The sequence below is a fragment of the Podarcis tiliguerta genome (assembly GCF_965153285.1).
Source record: "Podarcis tiliguerta genome assembly, chromosome: 9".
In the NCBI taxonomy this organism is placed as follows: Eukaryota; Metazoa; Chordata; class Lepidosauria; order Squamata; family Lacertidae; genus Podarcis; species Podarcis tiliguerta.
Window position 1 is genome coordinate 32137149 of NC_139542.1, and position 27569 is coordinate 32164717.

The window sequence follows — 27569 nt, forward strand, 5'->3', positions numbered from 1 at the left end:
TTTTGTCATTACCACTGGTTTTTGTAAGCTGTTTTGACCATTTTTTTAAAGTGCTGCATAAATTATTTATACATTAAATAAATAAATAAGGATCCCCAACAGCAAAAGCCGTAAGGATGTCAGTCATACTCAGAGTAAACCTATTTATTACATTTATATCAATGGGCTTGAGGAACGGTGAGATAGAATCCATTTGCCACCAGCAGCCTATGCCCAAAAGATGATCAGAAAATGTCCGCCTGAGGGAATAGTGCAGAAATCAGTTCAGCAGTCAGAAAATAGAATCTACTTGCCTCAATAGTCCAACACCCAAAAGGTACCCTGTAAGCAAAAAGTGTCTTCAAAGCCACATCCCCCCACTCCGATGTTGGAATCACTTGAGATGGACCAGGGTGAATTATCAGAACTTTGTAAAGAGTCAGCAGTCTGGAAAAATGGAGAAGTGAGGCTAACTTTAGGTTAGACTAATCTTGAAACTTGCTTGTCTCCCAGAAAGAAGAACCATTGGGGCAGAACTCTTGAAAACTGCTTGCTTGCAATTTTGTAATCAGGCCTTTGCACATGCTCTTGTACCTGTGTCTGGTAGTTGTTTGTGACACACTATAAAAGTGAGCCCCAAATAGCAGTCGGGCCTCAGCCTTTGAGAGTGGTCTTGCTGAGCCACTGTGCAGCTAAAATAAACCAGACCTTCCCCAAAGAACCCGTGTCTGTCTTAACTGACTAGGATAACTCCTGCAGCAGGCTTTCCGTAATTAAGACTTAGTTGGCTATCATCCCCCAAAGCCTGGATGGTACCTCAGAAAGCTGTATTATCAAGTCTTTGGAATGGTGTGCATGAAACAGCACCACATGGAAGCCATTCTAAATCCTTTCCCATTGCACAAGCCAGAAGGTTCTTGATGTCATTGCGCACACACAAACATCCTACCTACTTTTGTGACAAGCCACTGCATGTGAATGACTCTCTGCATGAAGGTATCTGATACAGTAGTGATTAAATCTCATGTGGGGCTGATTCATGTGCATTAGTTCTTAAATATGTGTTTTTTTTTCCCAGAAGCTTGGTGTGCACATGTATCCATGTGCATATATTCACCCAATTTTCACATCTAACCAGCTATATTATGCATTCTTCAAAATAAAACACTCACTGAAATGCAGGGATATTATGTTTAATAGCTACATTAGAAAGTCTATTATGCAGAGAAGCATTAATAAGTGAAATAGCTGAGACGGCTTTCTGCTTTTAGGCTATCTCACTGTTTCCGACTCTAAAATGTAGTCTGTATGTCTTGCTCCCATGATTGAAGATGGCAGTATTAAACCCAACTGTGCATGCAGACAGCTGAATTAATAATGAAAAGCAATTAGCTTTGACCGGACTAGTAGGGGAAGTTCATAGGTGTCTGTTGGCTCATAATAATACTATATATATTTCAGGTAGGTGGGTGACAGCTTCTAAGCACATGTTCACAAACAAATTTATATTATTTTGTGGCTACTGTGTTTAACCAGCATATTCAATAAGTCTGGTTACAGAAACTGAGTACACCTAATCTGAAAGCTTAGTGTAGTGGTTCTCAAACTTTTTTCTCTGAGTCACACTTTAAGAATAAAAATTTGCTCATGTCACACCAATTTTTTATGGTTGGAAATACAATGGAAAACAAAACGAAACAACTCCTAGCAGTGCTCGGTTTATAGCACAGAAGGCAACTATTTTTATAATGTGATCACGAGTCATCCAGAAATTATAAAATAATGCAGCTCATAAGAAGAAAATCTCATCTCCTCATCAGCACAAAGAAGCCTTTCTTTTTTCTGATCTTTCATATTTGCTGGAGTTGAAAATCCCTCTTCACAATATTTTGTAGAGAATTATAGAATAATAACCAATGTTCTTGAAGAGAGGTATATCCTGCTTCCGATTGTATGTCCAAAAATGGTCCAATGGCATACTCCCGTGTTTCATTTTCTTCTTTTTTTCTCATAAGATTTTATTAAAGTTTTTCACAATACAATAAGACGAAAGAAACTAATCTAAATAAAAAACAAAAACAAAGAAAGAAAGAGAAAAGAAAATGCAGAGTCCTCTCTCAAAGGTCTCAGACAGAAAGCGGTGGACCCTTCCCGCTCTCAGCTGCCTTTCTTCTCCCAATAACTCGCCCTAGGAGGTCTACCCTAACCTGTATCTCACTCATTGTCCTTCACCAACCAACCATCATCTTCATGTGTGTGCAATCTTTGAACTCTAATAAAGGCCCAGCGCAGAGGGCACCAAAGAAAAGCAAGAGAAAAAGAGAGAAGAAAGATGATAAAAAGAGAAGAGAAGAGAAGAGAAGAGAAGAGAAGAGAAGGAAGGGCTTCCAATTTTCCATCTGTCTATAACATTAAATAAATTATTCAAAACATTTGGATTTCATTTTCAAGGTGCAATCACTTGAAATGCAGGTCATTTCTACCACCTCATTCAGTGTCAGTCCTGCACAGGTGCATTTTGCAAAGGGGTCTCCAACCTAGCTGAAATTTTCTATGGACGATGTTTCCCTTCAACATTTCTCCAATGAAAAGAGGATGTCCCATTCCATAGTGATAATTTTACTATTTATAGCCCACACATCTTACTGGGTTGCCCTAGCCACTCTGGGCAGCTTCCAACATATATAAATACATAATAAAACATTAAACATTAAAAAAACCCTTCCCTATACAGGATTATCTTCAGATGGCTGGGGGTGGGGGTGTTAGATAACTCCATATCCTCCAACATTTCTCCAATGAAAACAGGGACGTCCTAAGGAAAAGCGGGACTTTGCTGGATCAAATTGAAAACCGGGATGGCTTGTCTAAATCAGGGATGTCCTTGAAAAATAGGGACACATGGACGGTCTGAAGTAATGATCAATCTTTTCTGTTTTTGACTTATGCTTGGGCCTACTGGTGTCAAATTAAACAAGTCTTCACTAGAACTCTGTTTGAATGGTGATTCTTGTTGTGGCTCATTTCACACAAGTTGGAAACTGACTAGTTTGAATATTCCTTCTGTGAGCTGTGGACTTCTGTAAAATCTGTTTCTCTCTTCTTAGAGATTTCCTTTGCTATTTCACATTACATGGACTAGACTGCTTTACTGTACCAGTGAGTGTAAGGACTTGGCCAGTTATAAAAACCAATGCTCTTATGGTTCCTGAAAGCTATCAGGGTTTTCTGTGAGAGCAAATTAAGATTATCCCTTCCTTCCTTCCTTCCTTCCTTCCTTCCTTCCTTCCTTCCTTCCAGTATAAGAGTATAGTTGGAGCTCCATGCGGGGTCTAGAAATGAAATTGTAGCCAGTGAAAGAGGAGCTGCCTTGACCAGTATTATGTAAAGGCCTTTGTGCCCCTTGGCAGGAATATAAATGTTCCATCTTCTTGCATAGCAAGTTATTCAATGTTAATGGTAATAAGTATCAATTATTATTAATAACAGTATTGATATTCATACTAATTAGAAAACATCACTAAATGCTTTGGTTAAAGTGGATTAGTATTGATTATATTTAGCTTATCAGTACAATACATTTCATTTTTATATTCAGGTGAACTGCATTTTCCTCCGTATTAGCTGTACTAGAAGTACCATAATGGGTTTTTGTCCATATTGCAGTGTCACTAGAGGGGCATTTTGTATGAAACATTAAGAATAGATAAGATTTACAGCTTCTGATATCATGTACTCATTTTTACTAATTTGCATTAGTTTGTTCCAATGTAATTTATTAAGCATCTGTGAATATCGTACATCTATGCAAAATGTCACTGATTCTTAGTTTAATTGGCTAGGAACAAAATAATTTCTCTAAATCATGTTGAAGTGATCATGCACGTATTAAGCAGGTTGCTTGATTTAAAGTGTTATTGAGAGCCTAATTCAATAAACAAAATCTGTGCCCTGCTACATGTACATCTTTAGCAAAGTGAAATGTTCCCTAATAAGTTACTAATAGTCTGAGCAGAAATTGAAACTTAGAAGCCTCCTAAGCCTCCTTGAAGTGTTTAATTTTCTGGAGGATGGTGTAACTAATTTACATATACTGCTGAAAAAACTTATTCTGAATAATTCTAAGTTAGCCAGAGACAGAATAAACTTCTAAATGGGAGATTTGTTACGTCTTGAAGAGCCCATTCAACATTCAGTAGTGTCTATGCTAACAGGGATGCGGGTGGCGCTGTGGTCTAAACTACTGAACCTTGGGCTTGCCTATCGGAAGGTTGGCGGTTCGAATCCCCGTGACGGGGTGAGCTCCCGTTGCTCGGTCCCTGCTCCTGCCAACCTAGCATTTCCAAAGCACATCTAAGCGCAAGTAGATAAATAGGTACCACTCTGACAGGAAGGTAAATGGTGTTTCTGTGCGCTGCTCTGGTTTCGCCAGAAGCAGCTTAGCCATGCTGGCCACATGACCCGGAAAAACTGTCTGCGGACAAACGCCGGCTCCCTTGGCCAGTAAAGCAAGATGAGCACCGCAACCCCAGAATCGTTTGCGACTGGGCTTAACTGTCAGGGGTCCTTTACCCTTACCATTACCTTTATGCTGACCATAAAGAACTGAGGAATGGGCACAGGCTGATCTTTTTCTTTTTTTTTTAGACAGGGAAAAATAAGGGAGAAAAATACTAAGTGCTGAACTATATGCTCAGAAATTTGATCTGTAGCAACCACCTCTAGATAGAACCAGTTCACAGTGCCGTGTGCAATGCCATATTTGAATGTTCCCTCAATGAAAAACTCACCATATGTAGAAAGTTCATATAAATACAAATATAATCAAATAAAAAAAATCTTATGAAACCTAATCTATATTTATTAGAGGGTCTTAAAACTGTTATTGGTGGTAGATATCATTTCAGACAAGGCATTCACCATTGTCTCACACATATAACACATTATCTAACAAGACTTTCAGTGGCAGGTCATTTCAGCACTGCAGTGAAGGCCAGCTCCTGGAACGTTTGAAGAACCAAGCAAAAGATCTGCTTTGGCCCCCCTGTCCAGAAATATATTCCCTCTGCAGCTGCAGTTCCTAATGTTAATGGGAAGCTGCATTAGTTTGATCCAGACCATTTGTCTGTTTAGCTCAATATTGTCTACATTGACTAGTAGCAGCTCTCTAACTGCTGAAAAAGACAGGAGCCCCCCCCCCCCCCGACTTAATGCTAGTGATGCCAGTGATTGAATCTGGGACCTTTAGCTTGCGAAGCATGTTCACTGAGGTACGGTTCTTCCCTAGCCTGAACAATTTTGCATTCATTGCAAAATTAATCAATTAATTGACTAACTTTTCTTTAATTGGATGACAGCCACAATGGTCTCCCCTTTCTACTTTATTAACTCTTGCTATATAGTGAAACTCCTGTACAGTGGTACCTGGGGTTACAGACGCTTCAGGTTACAGACGCTTCAGGTTACAGACTCTGCTAACCCAGAAATAGTACCTTGGGTTAATAACTTTGCTTCAGGATGAGAATAGAAATTGTGTGGCGGTGGCGGCGTGGTGGCAGCGGGAGGCCCCATTAGCTAAAGTGGTACTTCAGGTTAACAACAGTTTCAGGTTAAGAATGGACCTCCAGAACTAATTAAGTTCTTAACCCAAGGTACCACTGTTAGTAGTTAATCAACATACAATATAAAAAGGCAGTTGGTGGGGGCGCTGGGGGGCTGCAGCAGCGTCCAACATTCAATACAAAGTTTATTTGGACTCCGGTATGCATTGTTTATTAAATGGTTCTTCTTAGAAACATAATTTACAGTGAGCCATTTTTGCCCATGAAAAATGCATGCCATATCCCACCGCCCATTCATTTACTATGTCATTATTTGCTTAATTCATCTTATGACTTGATAACCCTCACAATAATATCCCTTTCAATACAGTAACATGGTACTTATTTTGTACTATTTTCCAGTCAGCAACACTGATGGATATAATTATTTCCCTCATGTCTTCATTTTCTGGACTTTATTCCTGCTGGGAAACAAATGTGGATGAAGTATAAAACATTATTGATAGCGGGCTAAAAAAAGTTCATTTAACAACTTAAAAATTATTCATCAGTTTCAGTAACATCATACACACACACACACACACACACACACACCTGCACTCACATGATGACTGGGAAGCAGGGCTGTGGTGCTGGCCCCAATGCTGATGTTGCACAGTTCCTCCTGCCACTTAAATCCACACATTAGGCATGAATATCTACATGGTAAAAGCATATGTAGCGGTCCACATGGCCCTGCAGATATCTATGCCCATCATGGATTTTAGAGATTAGGCCACATTCAACCTTAGGGGCAGGGGCAGGCTGCATTAGTGTCACTTCCTGGTCATCATATGAGCATCTCACCATACATATAATGTTTGGGGACTATAGGCCGCATGCAATCCAGGCATGATGCCAAAGCACACCTTGGTTGCACTGGGTGAAGATCAAGAAAGCAGATTTCAATGGTTTATGCAGGGCCAGTTCAACCACTAGGCAGAGTAACATGGCCATATCAGGCTATAGATTTTGGTTGTCATGAGAGGGCAGAAAACTGTCCATTCTTTAATCTGTTTTTGCATTTTTACTGTTAGGGAAAGGGAGATAGGAGCACATGAAATTGTCAGCCACAGATGCCAAATAACTTGATTGGCCTTGGTGCTATGCACCTCGAGATCTGGGGGTGAGGGAGGACCTATTGTAGCCTAGCCTCAGGTGGTAAAAATGTTAATGTCTGGGCCTGGTGGTATTATTATTATTATTATTATTATTTCATTGTCCCAATTGTTGATCATAAATTTTATCAGGCTTTTAAAAGATGGCAAAAAAGTTGCACTGAAATAACTGGATCAGAATATAGTGTCAATGTTTGCAATAACAGAAAACCATAATAATAATAAAGTGCAAGGCTGTGTAATAGAAACAAATGAAGTGGAAAATAAAATAATGGAAGTACATGACAAGCTAAATGCTTTCTGCAGTGCAGTGTTCTTGGAACTGAGTACATCATAAACAAAGAGTCCCCTTCGTGTTTTCTAATTTCATCCCGGGAAGATATCTAGCCTGTCAGTTACCTGTTTAATGATATTTCATTTTATCTGGTTTAATGCATATTGATACTAGGCCTAAAACTCAAGGTTTATTAAGCAGGTGGGTTGTGCTTGTATCAGAAAGCAAACTGCAAACGCCAAAATGAAATTGTATGAATGTTTGAATGCTACTGTGTGTGGTGCAGAATGCAGCTTCATAACTCCCCTTTTACTGCTGTAGATATCATTCTAACGCAGCAATAGTTTTGCTCCTTTGAAATGTTACAGCGGGACAGGGGAGAGCCTGAAGATTTGCTGACACCCAAGTAATAGACAAAGAAAAAACAACAAAGGCTAACAATTTTTTTATGGCATGAGATTCTGTGGACTACAGTTCACCTTCATTTCAGGAGGTGTTTACAGGACTATATATACAAAGGTGAGGGTGGGAAATTGTAAACTGCCAGGACAAATGGAAGGAAGAAACAAATCAGGTAATGCTCATCAGGTGAAGATATACTTACCCCCTCTCTGGTGTGTACAACAGTGGAAAAAAATGTGACTTGATGTGCTGTGGGAAGGGGGAGTTACTTCATTGTCTTTTAAGCCATTAATGTGTACATAGTTTCAGTTTTAGGGGTAGGTAGTTGCTCCCTATGGCTAAAACAGGGTTTGAAAATATGGTTGGAATGGGGTGCACCAGCACAGCGCAAGATCAGATCCTGGACAGTACTGTTCCTTTATGAGCAGTTTCCCAGCACACAAGGGAAGCTGCTCATGAAGGAGCCACTTATGAAGGAGAAAAATTGGCACTGCACAGTATCAGAATCTCCTGCATAACTGCTGTTGAGCAGGCGATTCTGACCATTCCACATGCTGCTCCTTTGTGAGTGACTTTGCTACATGCAATGGAAGCTGCTTGTGAAGGAGCAGCGCTACATAGCATCAGATCCTCCATCTTAACATTTATTAAGCAACCTGCAGAGATCTGGGGCTATCTCAGCCCACTTGAACAAGGTCCAGATCCCTCCAAATAAGCTCAGTTGAATTAGGATTTGGGCCTTGATTTAGCAATAGGAAGCAAATACAATCAGATAAGCTGAATTAAAAACTAGAAAATTTAAAGCAATGTACAGTACAAAATGTGATCCACTAAACATGATCCACCTCGAGAAGGAACTGGCAACCCACTCCAGTAATTTTGCCATCAAAACTCCACGGACATCAAAAAGGAGAAGCTTTGAGAAGAAATTTCCAAGGCATGCTCTGGTTCATGGGGTCATGGAGAGTCATGGAGAGTTGGACACGACTGAGACGACTAAACAATAACAATACAAAATACCTAAAATGCTCATTCAGCATTAAGCTCATGCTGCATGTGGGAAAAAATGCCTTTGCCTGCCACCTTATCTGATTGTATTTGATCTTGCTAAGTCACATTGAGAGATTTTTGCATAAAGCATTTAACAAATGGTAATGATGATGATGATGATAGATGGAGAAACACTCTGACTCTGTACAAGGCACATTTCCATGTTCCTATTTCTAAGCACACCTCTAGTAGTTACAGGGTATGTGTGTGCGTTTTTCATGGGAAAATTTGCTGATACTGTTCTTTTAGGAGAATTGTAAATTATTAAAAGAAATAGGAAAGATGAAACAACCTTTTTTTAAAAAAATGTAGAGTGCAGTGATACCCAAGAGGCTGAGGGTCAGAGGTGCCTTAGGAATTTATATATACTGGCATGCAGGTAGCTGAAGCCACGGTTCTTCAGTTATATGAGCAGAAGGCCTTTCATCACCTCCTTCAGGAAATCAAGAAAGACCAAAAAAAAAAAAAAAAGCCCACATACTTGTCTTTCAATAAGCTCTCAAGTGGCCACAGAAATTTCTGGGTTGCTGAACCGCTTTCCAGGTAAGGTTAAGGTTAGGGTTGCAATCCCAGTACTGGACTTTATTATGTCAACTTGGCAATATGCCTGTCTTAAGAATTCCCTTGATTTCCTTGCTTTCTACTTGAAATTTATTATACTCTGTCTGACCATGTTTCAATTTATCAGAGTACAGCAGTTAAAGGCAGACAAGAATCAATTACTGAAAAAGATGCATAGAGGTAAGGGGCAATTCTTAAAACAAGGACAACTCAAATCTCTTGAGAGCCAGTGTGCTGTGGTAGATAAGGTGTTGCAGTTGGATGAAGGAGCTCTGGATTCGCTGTTCAGCCATGAAGATCATTGGATGACCTTGAGCCAATCACTTGCTCTCAGACAGATAAATTCATTGGAACTTATATTTCCAGTGATTTCTTTGCGTCAAAATCTTAAGGGTCCTCATCTCTATTTCTTTTGAATCTTTCCTTAGCCTAGATACATTTAATCATTTCTTTCTCTCGTTCCCTTAGCTCTTGGGAACACTGTTTAGACAAAATTGAGTTCCTCATTGCTTCTTAAAAGCTTCTTTCTTTTATTCATTCAACTTTATTCTCATATTTTTACCTCTCTGTATGAGTTCCTTTGGAATCAGGCCATTTTCTCCTTATGATGCCTTCAGACTGTCACTATTTTAAGAGTGGGATTCAAGAGCATACTGGAAATTTCGGTTTGCGCAATTGAAGTGGATCAAAGCGCTCTGGTACAACAAAACCACTTTACAAACAACAACAACAGATTTCCTGTGGTTGGAAAAGTGATGGGCAAATGTACTAAAACATACGGGATGGACAAATGAAGGATGGGAAGATGTATAAGCATTGTGGAAGCAAATTGGAATGAATGTACATTGTTGTGAAACTTCTCTGCAAACAAATCATAACAAATGTTCAGTGAAAGCTGGGCATAGGCTAAACTCTGTGTAAACTCTGTGCAAGCAAATCAGGACAAATGCTCAATAAAATAAGGTCAGATGGAGTCCTTATTCTCTATCTTGATCCCACCATCCATTCATTTGGACAGTAATGCTACATTTATGCCTATCATTTACAATTCTATTCGGTTTTTAAAAATTATTTCACCCTCTCTTGCTTTAATTTCACCTGCTTTCTTTGATGTATCTCATTAGATGGATGCCTGTTTTCACACCTGAAGTCTTTGAGATTAAACTTCCAAACTTTACTCCTCAAATCATGTCTGTGGATTTTTCCGCTGTCTACAGTGTCTTTGTCAATGTCACATGCTTTGATAATGTTCTTGTCAGTACTTCTCAAGTTCAGAAGACTAAAGTAGTTAATGTTTTTATTAGTCTCTTAACTTTCCTCCCTATGTACAGCATCTTGCCAAGTCTTGTCATTTTCAGGTGATCAATATATTTAGAATGTTCATCTATAATTGCCTTGCTACAAACACTAGTCAAAATGTTAGTTCATTGTCTTATTGATTCCCATATTGTATAGAACTGCTCAGCTCCAGTGTGTTAGTGTGATGTTCTTCAGTATGCAAGGTTCGTAGAGAGGGAGGGGACAACAGGAAAGATCTCCTGTTGACACTGGATTGGTAAAAGAAGAGAAGGGAGATTGTGCTCTGATGGTGAGGTGGAGAATTGTTAGGGATAATGTTTAAGTAAGTAATGGGATGCAGGTGGCGCTGTGGGTTAAACCACAGAGCCTAGGACTTGTTGATCAGAAGATCGTTGGTTTGAATCCCCACGATGGGGTGAGCTCCCGTTGCTCGGTCCCTGCTCCTGCCAACCTAGCAGTTCGAAAGCACGTCAAAGTGCAAGTAGATAAATAGGTACCGCTCTGGCGGGAAGGTAAACGGCGTTTCTGTGTGCTGCTCTGGTTCGCCAGAAGCAGCTTAGTCATGCTGGCCACATGACCCAGAAGCTGTACGCCGGCTCCCTCGGCCAATAAAGCGAGATGAGCGCTGCAACCCCAGAATCGGCCACGACTGGACCTAATGGTCAGGGGTCCCTTTACCTTTACCTAGCCATGACTAGCAGGGTGGGAGGGAAGCCAATGATTCTTTTCTAGCACAGATTTTCATCGGAAGAATATGGTTTATTTAAATTCTCGCACTTCCCTTTTATGAACCTCCAAATTCTACCAGGACTACTGCAGTGCATGCAACTATAAAGCCTTAAACGTTTCAGGAGCACAATACCTCAAAAACCACCTCTCCCCATATGAACCAATCTGGACACTGTGATCATCATCTGAGGCCCTGTATTGCAGAGGGTGGAACTAGATGATCCTCAGAGTCCTTTCCAATTCTACAATTCTATGATTCCATATAACCATATCAGTTTGGGTTTTTTTTTAATAAAAAAAACTCTGCACCCAAAATTATATGCATTTTGGCACACATTTATTTTAATATACATACTTTCCCAAGCAACTTCCTCTAATATAATGCATTTTTGGTATGTTATTTTCATGAATATTTTTGCATTTTATGCACACTTTTCTCGGAAGGTGGTGGACTGGAATCTTCACTGGAGATTTTTAAACAGATGTTGAATTGTCAGGGTTTATTGAGCTGTGATTCCTGATTGCAAGTGATTGAACTAGATGACCTGTGACGGTTCCTTCCTACTCCACAATTATGTGGTTTGTTTGGAGACTTGTGTCACAATATTTGGAGCTGTGGTTTAGTTTGTTCATTGTTTCAGGAAGTGCAAATTTAGTAGGCTCACATTCAAATTTGAACTATACAAACATCTTTCCCACCACTATTTGTGGCCGCTATTTTGCAGAAGAGCTTTTTTAATGCTGTGTCATGACATAACATTGTGCAGAAGGTGGTTTGTTTGGTTGGTTTTTATTTATGGGGCAGGGAGAATAGCTGCCTGCCGGCTCTGCTGTGAAGTTAAAACAAGACAGACCTTTCCTAGTCCCCTGTTCCCTTTCAGAGCTCACTTCCACCAGAAGGCAATCCATTTTTTGCATATAAAGTTTCATGTTATATTATATACAAACCACTCTATTCCTTACAAACACCCACAGGTAGTCATTTTTAAAATAGTGAGGTTTGATTGCTCACACTTGCATAACTGTGAGTATTATTAAAGGTAATAAAGTTATTCAGCCTTTTCCTCACTTATGCTACGGGCAAAGCATATTATTCTCAGCAATCACCATTTACTTTTACCCATTTAACACAGCTGAAGCTATCCTAATGGTTTTCTATGGCATTTTCTAAAGGCCAGATTTTAGATCAAATGAAAAGACGAACTTAACTGGCAAAATGCAGCTTTCAAATATTTATGAAGAAATGATATTATCTGGTTTGTCACCACTGACTTTGGTAAATAAAGATCCTTAGAAATTATATAACAAAAAATAACTTTTTTATTATGCACAGCCTGAAAATTCACTAATATGTGCAAGAAATTAAATGGATTGCTTCTGCGAATTTGTGACAGAAAAAATCAGTGTGCCTTCAAAAATTCTATTCCATCCAGCTCATGACTAGTACTTCTTGATGTCAAAATGTCAAGTTGGACACAGTAGATACATTGATAAACAAGTGGATTTGTAAGATTAACTAGACTTACAGTGATATGCTATGCATTCCTACTCAGAAATATGTCATATTGAGTTCTGTGAGATTTACTCCTCAGTAAGTCTACTAACCTCAGTGGGAAGAAAGTTCCACTGAGATCAATTTTTAATACACCCCTTTGAAAAATGAAAGGGGGAAAAAAAGCGCTATGCTTGTATCTTCCTATATACATAAAAATGTAAGGTGTTTTCATGCTCTGGGGTTTGTGTGGCAAATCTGCAGCTAGCTAGAGGAAAGCCTTTCATGCAGTGGATTAGCAAACTGCTATATGAAGCACCTCCCCTCTCCTTTAAAAGGGGGTGGTGCTCGGGGAAGGGGAGAGGCTTTGAGGGGGAGAATGGGGTGAACTGTGAGCAATTGGTGAATTTATGGAAATAGCTTAAATGCTGGAGATCTGTGATTTACAAGGACACATGGGTTACATAACCCATGTGCAAAGCCCCCTTTCACAAGCTAATTGTGTGAAAAACTCTATGTGTACCTATTTGGACATATGGGTGATTTCTATTTAATCTATGATGGATTATTTAAGGTATTATTTATTATTCTTATATTTTTAACTGTTAACAGGAGTTAATGATGTTGTTGTTGCTGCTACACACTGAAAACATGCACCTGATGTATGGCGCATGATACCAGTAAATTAATTGTTCCAGTGACAGCTTTGCTATAGAAAACTGCAGGAAGTACTGCATAACTTCACATCTCTTAATCTGCAATGTTCAAACTGTTTTTCTAACTGCCTGAAGATCGTCTTGTTGGCTAATACATATCTTTTCATTTGTATCTGAGATCCAAGGCTTATTCTATATAAGCTGGTCCATTTACACAATCAAGTAGCTACAAGATTAGAGTCTCATGCTATTTTGCTTGGGAACATTTGAAATATGCATGCAGACTCATAAAATTAATTTCATAAAGCAGAGAAAAAGGAAGAACAGTTGCTGAAATATCAGCAAGTTGTTTTGATTTAGCTAATGGAAGCAAATTTCTTCATAGATTCCACCCACTGAAATCATAATTTCAAGATTAAAAGAGTGTTGGTCTGTGGAGATTTATGGTGTACTGCACATGATGATTTCCAGATATTTTAAATGTACATTGTGAGCAAAATCTCTGTTTATAAGAAGAGAAGCACTGTGATGCACACACTTTCAAACATTATGGTTGCCATGTGAGGGTTGTTGGGAATGCTTTTACTTGGTGTTGGCCATGTGTGGGGTATTAAGTATTCAAAAGCATTCATAACAGGACCCACCCAGAAAGCTTCTATACAACTGTGTACAAATTATACCTTTAAAGCACAGCAGAACTCCAGTTCCCCCCTCAAAGAATTCTGAGTGCTGTAGTTTGTTAAAGGTTGCTGGGAATTATAATTAAATGGGGGGTAAACTGCAAAGGCCAGAATTATTTGAGGAGGGAAATGTACTTCAAATGTGCTTTAAAGATATAGTGTTCAGTGGCCCACAGCTTTTCATACTTCTAAGCAACCTCTTTACCTTTTACTGTTCTTGTTTAATGTAAAGAAGAGTACACCCAAACTTGGTGACTACCGTATTTTTCGCCCTATAGGACGCACCGTCCCATAAGGCGCACCTAGTTTTTTTGGGGGGAAATAAAGGGGGGGATTATTCCCCCCCCCAGGCGCGGGGCTGGGGCTGGGGCGGGGGAAGCCTGAGCTTCCCCCGACCCCAGCCCCCAGAACAGGCAACTCTCCGCAAGCTGTGGGAGCCCAGCGCGCCCAGCCTTTGGCATGCAGGCAAGTCTCTGCAAGGCACGGGAGCCCAGCGCCGGGTTCCCACGCCTTGCGGAGATCTGCGGGAAGCCTGGAGAGCGAGAGGGGTCAGTGCACACATGATGTGTGTAGCAACTTTTCTTCAGTGACCTCAGTTACCTCAGACACAGGCCACATTTATACTGTATGTGCTGGAGCTGGAATAAGCCTGAGAAAAGCCCTGGGATGATATATTTCTCACTTCCCCTTTTCCCTTGCATGGATGGCAGACCTTCACTACCATTAAGTTTTATGTTTATATATATATATATCCACATTCTGGACCTACTGTATTTGATATTTAGATGTGTTGCCCAGCCTCTCTGGGGAAAGACTTTATCTAGCTTCATTTGGCTAACACCCTGCTCTAAGGAACTCGATTACCTGCCAGTAATCACAAATCAGAATAAACAGTATTCTAATTGAAACCTTGTTGCTTGGTAAGCAGCTATGAAGAAGTCTCTGCACTATGTAGGCTGTTAATGATTATTGAATCATTAGAGTCTAATGTGACACAAGGGGCTTGTTGGGCCTATTCACAAATAAAATACCTATTTCCAACATTTTGATAGTTCAGTTTGGAGGTGCCTTATTTGCCAAAAGACACCTACAAATGTAGGAATTAATAATGATATGATAACTATGTCAGAAGGAGCAAAAAACAACAACCACAACAACACCTCAATTATATAATTGTTAATAGTGACATTTAGGATGTAGTCCGATAAGCCAACAAATTTTCAGGTGCTCTCCCAAGCCCACATTCTCTCCCAGCCTGTCTGCATTCCTGTCTAGGCCCTGTAATGCTCCACCCACTGTAGGGGCTCTTTGGCAGGTGGACAGGGACATCCTCCTGTCAATGACTTGTCATCACCATTACATCAGGTGAAGCATTTCTCTTTGCACTTTAAGGCTGCCAGTTGTTCCTTTGCAGCCATGGATGTACCCATCCCACATTGGCTTCTGTCATGACCTGGCTTCCAAGTGAGTGGTGGAATGCTGGAGAACATTGATCTTCCAGGCTCTCATTTGACAGTAACCACCACAACACATTGGTCCTCTGTTTCTGAAGCACAATAATTTTTAGTGGTGAAATCCCATCTTCTTGGACATATACATGGACCATTTCCTTGGTGAATTCGAGTTTAACCATAGCTCCGTTCCTGATAGCTTTGGTAAGTGATGTTAACATATGATCTGGAAATGAAGTAATTTCTAACATGTTGGTAGACTCTACCATATGTGCATGTTGCAGGGATCACAGATTCACCAGGTTGCTTAACTCCTGCTCCCTCTCCCGCCCGTCACCCTGGATGATCGGCAACATCAGCTGCTGTTGTTACCAAAGATAAAGGAATAAGAAAGGAGCGAATCTAGGACTTAGAAACTGACTGCAACTTACTGTGCCTTGAGAATAGATCTAAGCTGCAGGGTTGGGGAAACGGTTCGCAAGCTTCATTCTCAGAGACCCATGGAACATACTGGATTCCTAAATGATCTAAGGGATATTCGATTGGAGAAAACTAAAAATCCTTTTGAGGCTCTGATCTCACTCTGGAATGAAGCGATGAGATGAGTCATTGACAGGATCACTCTTGAGTGCCCTCTCCAGTACTGTGGAGCTTTCTTTTATCCCTGGTATACCAGGGACTTGTGAGTGGTGAAACTGTCTGGAAAAAAGACTTGTGCGCAGCAATATTTTTTAACATGGTATCCCAAACTCCAACCCTCCCCCCACAATCTTGTAGGAAAGAGCATCCTGCAGACAAATATGTGGAGTCTAAGGAATAAGAGCCTTTTACCAGCAAAAATGGACAATATATGCCAGATAGGCATGCAGAATGCGGAATGGTGCTAGAAAAGTGAGTCAGAATGCTAAAGAAAATTCCTGCATAATGCAACACACACACAAACACACACTGATAGACATAAGGAGTTATTTTATTAGACGAAGACTGCTGACCTGTGACTTGGCCTCATTCAATATTAATAATTCAGATCAATAAATCTGGATATTGAGTCAGGCAGAAATCAATGTCTGCTCCTTTAGATACTGACCAAAGTTAAGACTAAAAATATGCCAATTGTATGTATAGAATACATCTACTAAGTACATACCACTTCTATGATTAAGGAATTTGACCTAATCTGTTTGTTGCACTTCGAGCCCCCCAGGATCCCCCCCCTTGAAATAACTTCACACTGACACCTATTTTAGTTTAAATTTTTGGGCAAATTTTGGCCACAAATTTAAGTAATACAACCATGTGAGTGGTATTGGCTTAGGCATTGGCTCCAAACTATAACTGACTCCACCTTTCTGATTGGTAGTCTAAAAGGGTAAAACAAATGAGGGAGCAACATCGATGAAGACCAACCAAAGCTCATCCCGGGGTTCCTGTGGTCCTGGCATAGCCCTAGCCCCTCAAGCGGACTTCGGATGAGATCCAGGACCCCCAGATTCCTTTACCAGAATACCCTGTTCCTGGAGGAGCAGGTGATGGCCATACCTCCCCTCCCCCACATTTCAATGAGCCAATGCCTAACCGCCACCTTACAAGTTGTGATGATTGCTGAGGGGGTAGGCGAAAACCAAGTGGCTATAGCCAATCTGCCAAATGGAAAAATTCCTACCCAGCCCCTGCTCCAAAACATGCAACCCAAACCAAAGCAAGGCCAAATCAACACTGCCTAACAAAGGGAGGGGGCCGGGTGTTCGGCAGCACGAAGCAAGTGCCCCCAAATACTTTGCGCTGCCATTCTTAACAGCCCCTGGGATCACACCAACCCTAGGCAATTGACCCAGACAGCCTGGCGTGATTCCAAGGCTATGGCTAGAGCTTGGGTTACACGTCTCCAATTAACCCTTGATGTGCCCTGAGTGCCCGGGCGCAACCAGGACCCTCAATTAGGACGATCCCATTTACATGATAATATGAAGCAGCAGCAGCACATGGACCAAAAGTCAATTTTCTTTACCAGAAGAAGGCAAAATACTATTTTCTCACCCCTGCCAGCTTTTCTATCCATTTTCTAGTAATTTTTTTGGATGCAACTCTTAATTTTATAGTTTAAAATGTTTTATGTTTGCTTTTATCTATCTTTTTAGCTGTTTTTATTTTATCTGGTAGCCACCTTGAGTCCCTATCAGGGAAAATGGTGGTGGAGGAGGAGGAGGAGGAGGAGGAGGAGGAGGAAGAAGAAGAAGAAGAAGAAGAAGAAGAAGAAGAAGAAGAAGAAGAAGAAGAACAACAACAACAACAACAACAACAACAACAACAACAAATGTGTTTCCCGGTGAGAGGGGAAGCATGTCCCTTCATAGCTGGACCTCTGATTTGCATAGATCATTTGCACATGTGCAAGCATGGGAGGAACATCCAAGACATTTGGGTGTGCAGTTGGTATTGCTTAGGATCCCATGTGCTGTTGGGCCCCTCTGAGGCCCTTGCCCTATGACAGGAGCCAGTCAGCTGCACCAGTTGGTTTCAAGTCAGAGGACCAGGAAGAAGACCTGATGGAGATCCTTTTTCCTCTGGACTGATCCTGGACCATCAGTAGGAGGCCCTCAAGAATTGTAAGCACATGGGATATATGTACACCATTTTCCTATGGGCTGTACTCCTTTATCACTGGGCTGTTTCCTTTCAAACCTTTGATCCCCCTTATCTCTGGCTGGTTGTCCAGCCTGACCGCTGTTATCCAATCTCTAGCAACCTCCAGATTGAACCATTGCAATGTGCTATCCTTGAAGAATTATCTGAGTATTAAGACAAGCAGAAGAGACTGTGCTAGTGATCTCACAGTTAGGATAAATCCAAGTAGGGGTAGCAAGTAGCGGGTAGCTCTGGAATGACCTATGCTCTGAAATGCATAGAGAACTAGGCAGCTGAAGACATACCTCTTTGGGTAGGCCTTTGGGTTACTGCTTGAATGACTCAGATAATATTATTGCCTGCATTTATATCCTGCTGATCTGTTTGTCTTATTATTCTGATTTTTCATAGGGTATGCTGTTTATTTTATTACTATTATGCGATGTATTTCTGACCCAGGAATGTGGTGAAGGGTGAATTATAGATAAGGCAAATAAACAAATGCATTTTGCCAGGTTACAGTCAAACATGTGGTTTATTTTGCTTTTTGCCAGCCACGGTACATGACTAATGTTCCTAACTCAGCTTCGAGTCGTAAATCATGCAGGCCTAGTGTGCAGGTATATTGATCTCAGTCCATACCCAGGCTCACCTGTTTTCTTGTCAGTCTTCATGCTAGCGATCCCACAGTTCCCACAGCCAGTCATCAATTTGAACTATGGATACCACCCCATCACCTGCTACCCATACACACAATCTCATCCACTTATTTGTTAGTAAAGCAATTGGTGGGATTTGGTGTTTTATCTGTTTCTTAAAAGATGAAAGCTTGTAGACAGTCTTTGTATATGAAAAACAGAGCAATTACACACCAAATAGTTTAGTAAGGAATTAGTTTTATTTTTTTCAAAACCATAGTCTTATGATTAGTCAAAGTTGCTGTAAGATGAAATATGATCAAGGGTGTTCATATTATAAAACCTACTGAATACACAATGCTTTGATTTATAATGGATGCTGTATGCGCATTTCCTTTCTACTGCTAAATATCAAGTTGTCAGAGAATTCTGTTACTTTATGGAAGGGCAGGGAAAACCAAATATTGAAAACTAGATTTTAAGGTTTTCATTCTGTCAAGTGACCCATGTGGTGAGGTCTTAGCTTTCATATGTGATTCTTAAGTTCATTTCAGCTTTAAGCATGAAAGTATAATATAATTTATTTTTAAAGTTACATTTTGGTTTTGGTATTTAGTGAATAGAGGCCACCCAATGAAAAATAGAATAACTTGAAATTGAATTTATCCCTTTTCATATTTGATTTTCACTATTAATGGACAAATGTACTTCATCAGAGAAGTTCATGACCCCAAAGTGTTGAACAAATTGCTGGTAGTTTGTTTGATTTAGGAAGTAATGTATTTTTATATTGAATGCATAAAGGGAATAGCTTAACAGTAGATGGCACTCAAGAATATGAAAATTCCATTTTTTTGACAATCCAAAATGTGACTTTGTATATTAGATATTAGTGCTGGTGGGCAGAATCTGACATCTGTATTATATGTATATTATAAACATGCATACCTTTCTTTTGATTTTCTGACAGCCTCTGAGAATTAAACCTCAACTATGCTACAGTAATCATAAATGAAACATAATGGAATATTTGCCACTTAATTGGTTAGAGAAATATGAGGTTGGGGGGAGAAATCAAGGAGCTAAATTAAGATGGAAAATGAAGAAAAAAGGGCTAGAGGAAGAGTTGCCGTGAATATGAGATGGGTCTTTTCTGCAGAAGGCTGATATCAGGATCCAAAGAATAGTGTGTGCATACACAAAGGTCTTTTGGTCCAAGGAATGGTAAAAGGTAAAGGTAAAGGGACCCCTAACCATTAGGTCCAGTTGTGGACGACTCTGGGGTTGCAGCGCTTGTCTCGCTTTATTGGCCAAGGGAGCTGGCGTAAAGCTTCCTGGTCATGTGGCAAGCATGACTAAACCGCTTCTGGCGAACCAAAGCAGCATACGGGAAAGCCAATTACCTTCCTGCCAGAGTGGTACCTGTTTATCTACTTGCAATTTGATGTGCTTTCGAAATGCTAGGTTGGCAGGAGCAGGGACCAAGCAATGGGAGCTCACCCCGTTGCGGGGATTTGAACTGCCGACCTTCTGATCGGCATGCCCTAGGCTCTGTGGTTTAACCCACAGCGCCACTCATGTCCCCCAAGGAATGGTAAAAGGTAAAGGTAAAGGTACCCCTACCCGTATGGGCCAGTCTTGCCAGACTCTAGGGTTGTGCGCTCATCTCACGCTATAGGCCGGGAGCCAGCACTGTCTGCAGACACTTCTGGGTCACGTGGCCAGCGTGACAAGCTGCATCTGGCGAGCCAACGCAGCACACGGAACGCCGTTTACCTTCCCACTGGTAAGCAGTCCCTATTTATCTACTTGCACCTGGGGGTCTTTCGAACTGCTAGGTTGGCAGGCGCTGGGACTGAACGACGGGAGCGCACCCCGCTGCGGGGATTCGAACCGCCGACCATGCGATCGGCAAGTCCTAGGCGCTGAGGTTTTACCCACAGCGCCACCCGCGTCCCTCAAGGAATGGTAGAAACTTACAAAAATGGGAGCCAATATAGTGGTGGAAATTTGAAATAGAATGGGCAGTAGGTGTGTTAGGTCAATATATTTTCCTGTTCACATGGCAGGCACTTCTGCCAAGGCCTTGGCCTCACTATGGAATGGTGAATATTGTGTCTTCCCAGTGACCTGTTTGGTCCTGTGGATCCCACAGGGTACCCTGGTTTTCTGGGGAACTGTGGATGATGAAATAGGATGAATGATGGCTGGAGCACATGCTGTAAGACTTGTAGCCAAGATGACCAAGCACAGGTTAGGGTACACTCCTATCATGTGGTAATAATGGTGGTGAAGAAAACTTATGTCGCCACCACCATTCGGTCCTTAAGTAGCCATGCAGCTGAGCTACCTCAAGTGGTTAGCAGGCTGCTGAAGTATGGTCCTTATGTGGGAATATCAGAAACCTCAAGGCATGCTATGACAAATTTGCAAAGCACCATGAGAATAAAGTCAATCACCTTCACAGCAAAACTGATGTCGTTTTAGAGATGTCTAGAGCACCAACCACTCATGGCCTGATGACATACTTGAAAGGGTTTGGCCAATCACCTGTTCTTTTGCCACTTGCCCCTCTTGGCTTATAAAAGGTAGCCATTAAGGTCCATGCATGTTTATATAAATGTTTCATTTTGAGATGGGAGTTGTAGTCCAGCAACATCTGAAGAGCCACAAATTCTCCATTTCTATCAAGGTGGTATTCCCTCTTTGCAGTAACACTCCAGTACACTCAGCGTGATATTTACATTCTTTATTATATACAAAACAACAGCTACAGTTCAAAATCATGAGTCCATACCTGCCGAGTCAGATTCGGGGAGTGGCATCTTTCAATTCCGGTGCCAACAAAGTAGGCGTGGAAACCTCATGAGATGTCTTTGATCTTTACATTTCATTTCCTTCCTTGCCTGTGCTTATGCAAATGCTCCCCCACTTTCTGAGTCTGAACTTCCTTCTCCCTGCTCTAGTGGGTTATAGGGCTCTTCACCATCTCTGCCCCCCTGCTCCACCTGACTACTCTCCGCCCCCTGTTCTGCTTCATGAGCCATTTCCCTGTCTTCTTCTTCTGACAGTTCCTGCTCAGAACCCTCCCCTGCTACTGACTCTTCCCTGACAATTTCTACTCAAAGGATGCATAGTGTGTCAGTTGCCTGGCACAGTCATTTTCACCAGTTAATATCCATTCTGTTTTTCCCCTTCCACATCTCTCTCTCTCTCTCTCTCTCTCTCTCTCTCTCTCTCTCTCTTTACTTCACTCTGGAAAGTACAGACCACTCATAGAAACCAAGAATAAATTTCTAATAAAGTTCTAATTATTAAAATCCCATGGTCAGCGTAACACTGCATCTTAACAGACAGAAATAAAATATTAGTTCACAAATATTTCTTCTATGTTTCCAGTAAGTACTTGGCAAAAATTCAATAATGTTCATTAAGTACATTAATGGGAATATTAAAAATAAAGATTTTCCCCTGTGGTGATTTATTATATACTGTGTCTGAAAGGAAAGTTGAGAAAAGTAGTCATTGTCTGGCAGGAAAGGTACTTAAAAATGTTAATTAGTCAAGGAGTATAGTCATAAATAAGCCAATGAACAAGAACAATGCTTCTCTGTTTAGAGTCAGCAACCATATTTATTCTGGCTGGGTGGTTAAAAGACATGAAAAAATGATTACCCCTAAATAATGCAGAATTTGCCATTTAGACAGGCACATTGCTTTTTGCAAAATGAGTCATAATATTTTATATATAAAAACAAAACAAAAAATCTCACAATTAAGAACTAGTAATGAAACCTAGGCAGGTGTGGAAATACAAGGCCAAAAAACATGTAATAAGTAAAGCTCAGTATTCGAGGGTGGGGACTTTCTTGTCCCTCAGTAAAATCTGTGCTGAGCTGAACCAGGAAGCTGAGTTGTGTGACCATATTTGTGCTTCTCAGAATGTCTCTGTAATGTTATTTGGGTCCAAAGCAGGGGCGGGCACCTCAGAAAGATGCAAAAATGGGCATAGGGGGTTTCAGAATCTTTAAAAAGTCCACTTATTTTATGTGTATCAGGAGAGCAATCCATATCACAGTGACCAACCAGATGCCTGTGGGAAACACAAAATCAGGACCTGAGCAAAAGAGAACTCTGTCCTCCATGTGCCCACAGGGTGCTGACATTGTGTGGCCCTGGGCCCCCTCAATCGCAGGTTCATGACCACAATATATGTATAGTGATGACCACCAAATGGAGGACTTTAAAGGTTTTGCATAGGCAATCTCGTTAGCAACTGTGTGAGCAGAATGCTGACCTAAAGAGGCCTTTGGAGCAATCGACGGCTGATATTTATGTTCTTATATTTTATCTCATTTTAACTAGGCTGTTGTAGGCTTGGGTGGTTGTTATTTTAAAGCCTTGCACTTTATTTTGCAATTTTGAGCGTGTCTATGTCTCCCAAAGGAGGAGCGACAGAGGTAGAATCCTACCACACTAAACTGTCAAATTGTTGCTAAACCAAAATCCTCCTACTCTTTGATTAAAATTGTGTGACACTTTAGGAAGTTCTCTCATATCATTAGCTCAGTCCTATGCATTCAGGAAGAAGTCCCATAGCATTTAGCGGGGTTTACTCCAGTTCCAACTAAGTGTATTTGGGATTGAAGCCTTAACTACTTTTCTGAAAGAGTGTATTAGATTTGTGTCACACTGTATTGAAGTTAAAGAAAAAGGTTTATCTTCTTTTCAAGACTGTAGAAGTTCTTCAGGTTATGCAAATAGAAGACATGATTATTTGCAGCCCACACAAATCATGTTTTCCAAATGAAGTAAAGGAGTCACATGCCTTAATTAGTTCAGTAGGGAGTTCACTGCAATTTTCTAGTAATCAGTGTGGTTTGGAATCTGCTATCAGCTATCTAGAGACCAAATGTGATGCAGGAGCACGCAATTACATTGGTGTGATTGAGGCCTTTGCCTTGAACAAAAGCAAATTAATGGCTATTGGAATCTTCTTGTTCCTGTTAAAATGTTGCCTGAACAAAAATTGAAACCTATGAGCATTAGGTTTGTGAGCAGCTGTACTGTAATACCCTTTTCTTTGGAATATTGAATTACCTTTGCTGGTTGGCCTACAAAGATATCAGTGTGCAATAAATGTATTTGATATGTACCAAATTGGTCTAAATCCCTTTGTTGTTTGGGGAATCACAACATATGAATAAAATTCTCCGCTACTTATGGTTGTAAGAAACACATTTTGAGGTCCCCCCCCCTCTCTTTCTTTAAAATGTACAACCTCTTGCATCAAGCTTAAACATTTTGTTCTGTCCCCTGGCAGTTGTGTACTTATTTCTCCTGAGGCAACAGTAGTTGGGAAAAAAAGGAATTGAAAAGCCTTGTGAAATAATTTTAAACAACAACAATAAAACCCATTTTATATATTGAACTGTTCTCCTTTGTGAGGGGGGGGGGGAAACTACTTCAATTCCTTCTGCCACCTTCCTCCAGCTAATCCAATGAAGAGTAACTGGAAAGAGAATGCTAGAGAGTTGAGTTGTGAAAAGGGAATTCCAATTTGTCCTCAAAACTGGAGGAAATGAAACATTTGACCCTCTCAAAAATAACTTCTGTGATGGCGAGTACCATTGGCAGTCAGATGTGGGGAGGAGAGATCAATTGACTTATGGGTGTGTGCATGCATGTCAGCATCGGTGTTGTGGGCAAAGGTTCCCATGGAGTGTTTAAGTCCACATCAAACCCACATCAGCCTCTTTGACCTTCTGGACCCATCCCAGTCCATCTTCAAGTTTAGTGCAAGTTTTCCAGTCACTTTGGGGCTGAGTAGGAATTGTTTGACTGCCCCTAGATTGGTCAAATAGACCAGGTACTGTTCTTTTCACCTACTCCGCATTGAAGGCTGAAGAGGGCATGTGTTTAGGGATGAACTGGGCAGGACAATGTAATTTATAGAGTAGAAAATTAGGTTGGACTCTTAGGCATTTTTGAAGGTGATGGTGGGTATTTCAAGTAGCCTGGCCTTTAGACAGGTTATGGAATATTCTTGAGAGTTGCCTTCCAACACCTGCTCAGAGTTGTAGGCCCACAGGAGGGAATGGGTAGGAAGACCTCCCAACTCATCAAAGGGTGAGGCCAAGGCATTGGAGTTATGTCTTGCCATTTACATGGTTTGGCTCATTCGAGGCATTCAGCTGAGATTAGTTTCACATACTGGCTGCATCCAGGCAGCACTTTATTCCATTTCCCCAATGTTTCCATACCTGATAACTTTAATTTTTAATGAGATTTTCCACATGATGTAAAAGCAACTTCTGGAAATCTAGTGGAATCCAGCATAAGCTTAGTGCTAATTTCTGTATTACTTGCCTCCAGGAAAAATGTTTGCAGCCCTGTTAACCTGCAAAATTGCATTGTAATTTCACATGATGAAATTTGGGGTGGTATTCCAGCATATAGTTATTTGTCACCATTTCAAAATTAGCATGATTTGGTGGAATATTGCTCAAAAAGCCACAGTTCCGTAAGACAAGTAGTAGTGCAGTGTAAAAGGAACATTAGAATCCAGGATAGAAGCACTAGCATTATAATCATAGAACTAATGCAGTAATCTCCATATCTGAATTTACCCACTGTTTCATTCTCCCCACAGAAGTTATATTAAAAATGTGGCCTTAGTTCACCCCATTTTACATGCCTTTTCTCCTTATTCCTAGATCTAGTCACAATGGGGTTTCCATATGCTAATGTACACCATCAGAGATGGTTGAAATTTCAGTCCTTGTCTTACAAATGTCTTGCTACTTGCAGCCAAGTAATTTCATCCAGGTGGGGTGTCAATTTGCATTCTTGTGGGAAGGAGCCGAAACTCAGTGGTAGAGCATCTGTTTTGCATGCAGTTTCCAAACATTAGCACCTCCAAGTGGCACTGGAAATGGCTGCTTACACAGTCACAGGGTGGATAGTTGTTGCGGCCTGTCAGGCCGGACTTCTCCCCCTTGGAAGCAATGCCAGAGCTAGGCAGCAGGTCATGGGAAATTCCCAGGCTGGTCACTGGAGATTGGTGGGCTTTCCCACCATTCCCTTATTGGACTCCTGGCCAACCCAGTACAAGTGGGTCTGCAATGTCTCCTGCCTTAAAATCTGGAACGCTGCTGCCCATTGTTATGGACAGAACTGATCTGCTTAGACCAATGGTCTGGCTCAGCATGGCAGTTTCTATATTCCCAGCAAATTAGGAATAGTTATCTATAGGAGTAAAGATTTTTCTTAAGTGTGGTAGGGATGGTTCATTTAAGTATATTCTGGATTTAAACCCAGGGAGTTCAAAAGGCTTGGGTCTCAACTGGCTGTGAGCCTTCCGACCCTGAATGAGCTTTGCCAAGCACTTAAAATCCAACTGCTCAGCAAAGAAAGTCACATACTCAAAATTGGAACATTGGAACACAAGATTCCCCAACCTCATTCTGATGCATGTGTTGAAAAGGCCCAGGGCTATAAGAAATTAAAGATAAATGTAATAAACTGTCATTAGTTATATCATCATTTGAATGATATTTATTGTTGATGTGCTAAGTACAGCAGTGGATGCTATTTCTATTTCAATGCATGGAATATTTGACCATAAATAACCTAAATTAGTTTACCAATTTATTTGGCATTTTAATTACTCATGTTTAATTGCCACTGCTGTGGTTTGTCACCGAGGAGTACCTATTGATTTGCCTTCCAGTATTGAACAATGGTGAATATTAGCATAATAAGTACCCAGAACTATATCCATAAGTTTAAGAAGATCCTGATTTAATTCTGTGGCTCTATTTGACCAAATGAAGCTCATTTAAACAACAAGAAAACGTGCTAGTTTTAACCAAAAGAACAAAAACAAAAACAAAAAAGAACAAGTGTCTTGTATGACTTCTTCAGTTTCTGGATTTCATGAGTAAGTGAAGGACAACTTCATATTCAGATGAAAAGCTTCTTAAAAGGCCTTAGAATGATAGAATTGCTCTCTCTCCCCCTCCCCAGTTTCCTCTGTGTCACTGAAACTATTATCACCACTTCCAGATGTTCCCATCACCTGTAATATTATCTCCCTCCCCCTCAAGTTTAAAGCTCTGTTGATGAGGTTCATGAGACGCTTAGCAAACACATTCTGCCAACCACTGTGAGCTGCAGCCTACTTCTTGCCTGATGTCCTTCCTCAAGGAAGCTGAGACCATGGTCTAAGTAGCCAAACCTTTCCTGATGACACCATCAGTGCAGAGAGTGGTTTACTTCCCATATTCTCCACTCTTGCCACAACCTTCAACAGGAAGGAGTGGTGAAAAAACCCTGTACACCAGGGTCCTTCAGCTTTCTACCCAGAGTCTTATAGTCCCTTGCTATACTCTGAAAGCTGTGTTTGGCAGTTTCATTTGTATCCACAGTGGGCTTGTGGTCAGTGGGCTTTATAAAACTGTTACCTCTGTACCAGTGTTTGAAACTCCCATTGTTCTAGGCACATTTTGCAACAGGGAAGACAGGCAGTTTCTGAGCTCTGGGAGCAGTACTGAACCTGAAATTCCAGATTAAAACTGCAGAGTGAAAGGGAAGGAGGGCTTTTTCTGCTTTCCCACTTTTAGCCACTCTCGTAAGACTGGAGAAGAGACCCTCTTAAGAGTATGAGGGGGAAGGGCAGGGGAAGGACTAGACAATGTGAAAATAAACATAGTATTTTAGCTGCTGTCCATTCATTTTCAGCTTTGTATTCTTGTTATAAAAAAGTGTGCCTAGACATTCCGTTGTTGCATCCATAACCTAGGTTTAAGGTGCCATTTAGCGCCTAGCTTTCATATCTCATATTCTGTTCCCTTCAGTAGTTTGTCACCCCCATCACCACAGGTCTCCTTCTCATCTGGGGAGTGGCAGGAATCATTTTGTACACTGTACTTTCCATAGCCATATTGGTGTGTTCTGAAGTCCATAACTGCTGCTCGTGCTCCTCGAGTCCATAACTGCTGCTCGTGCTGCTCG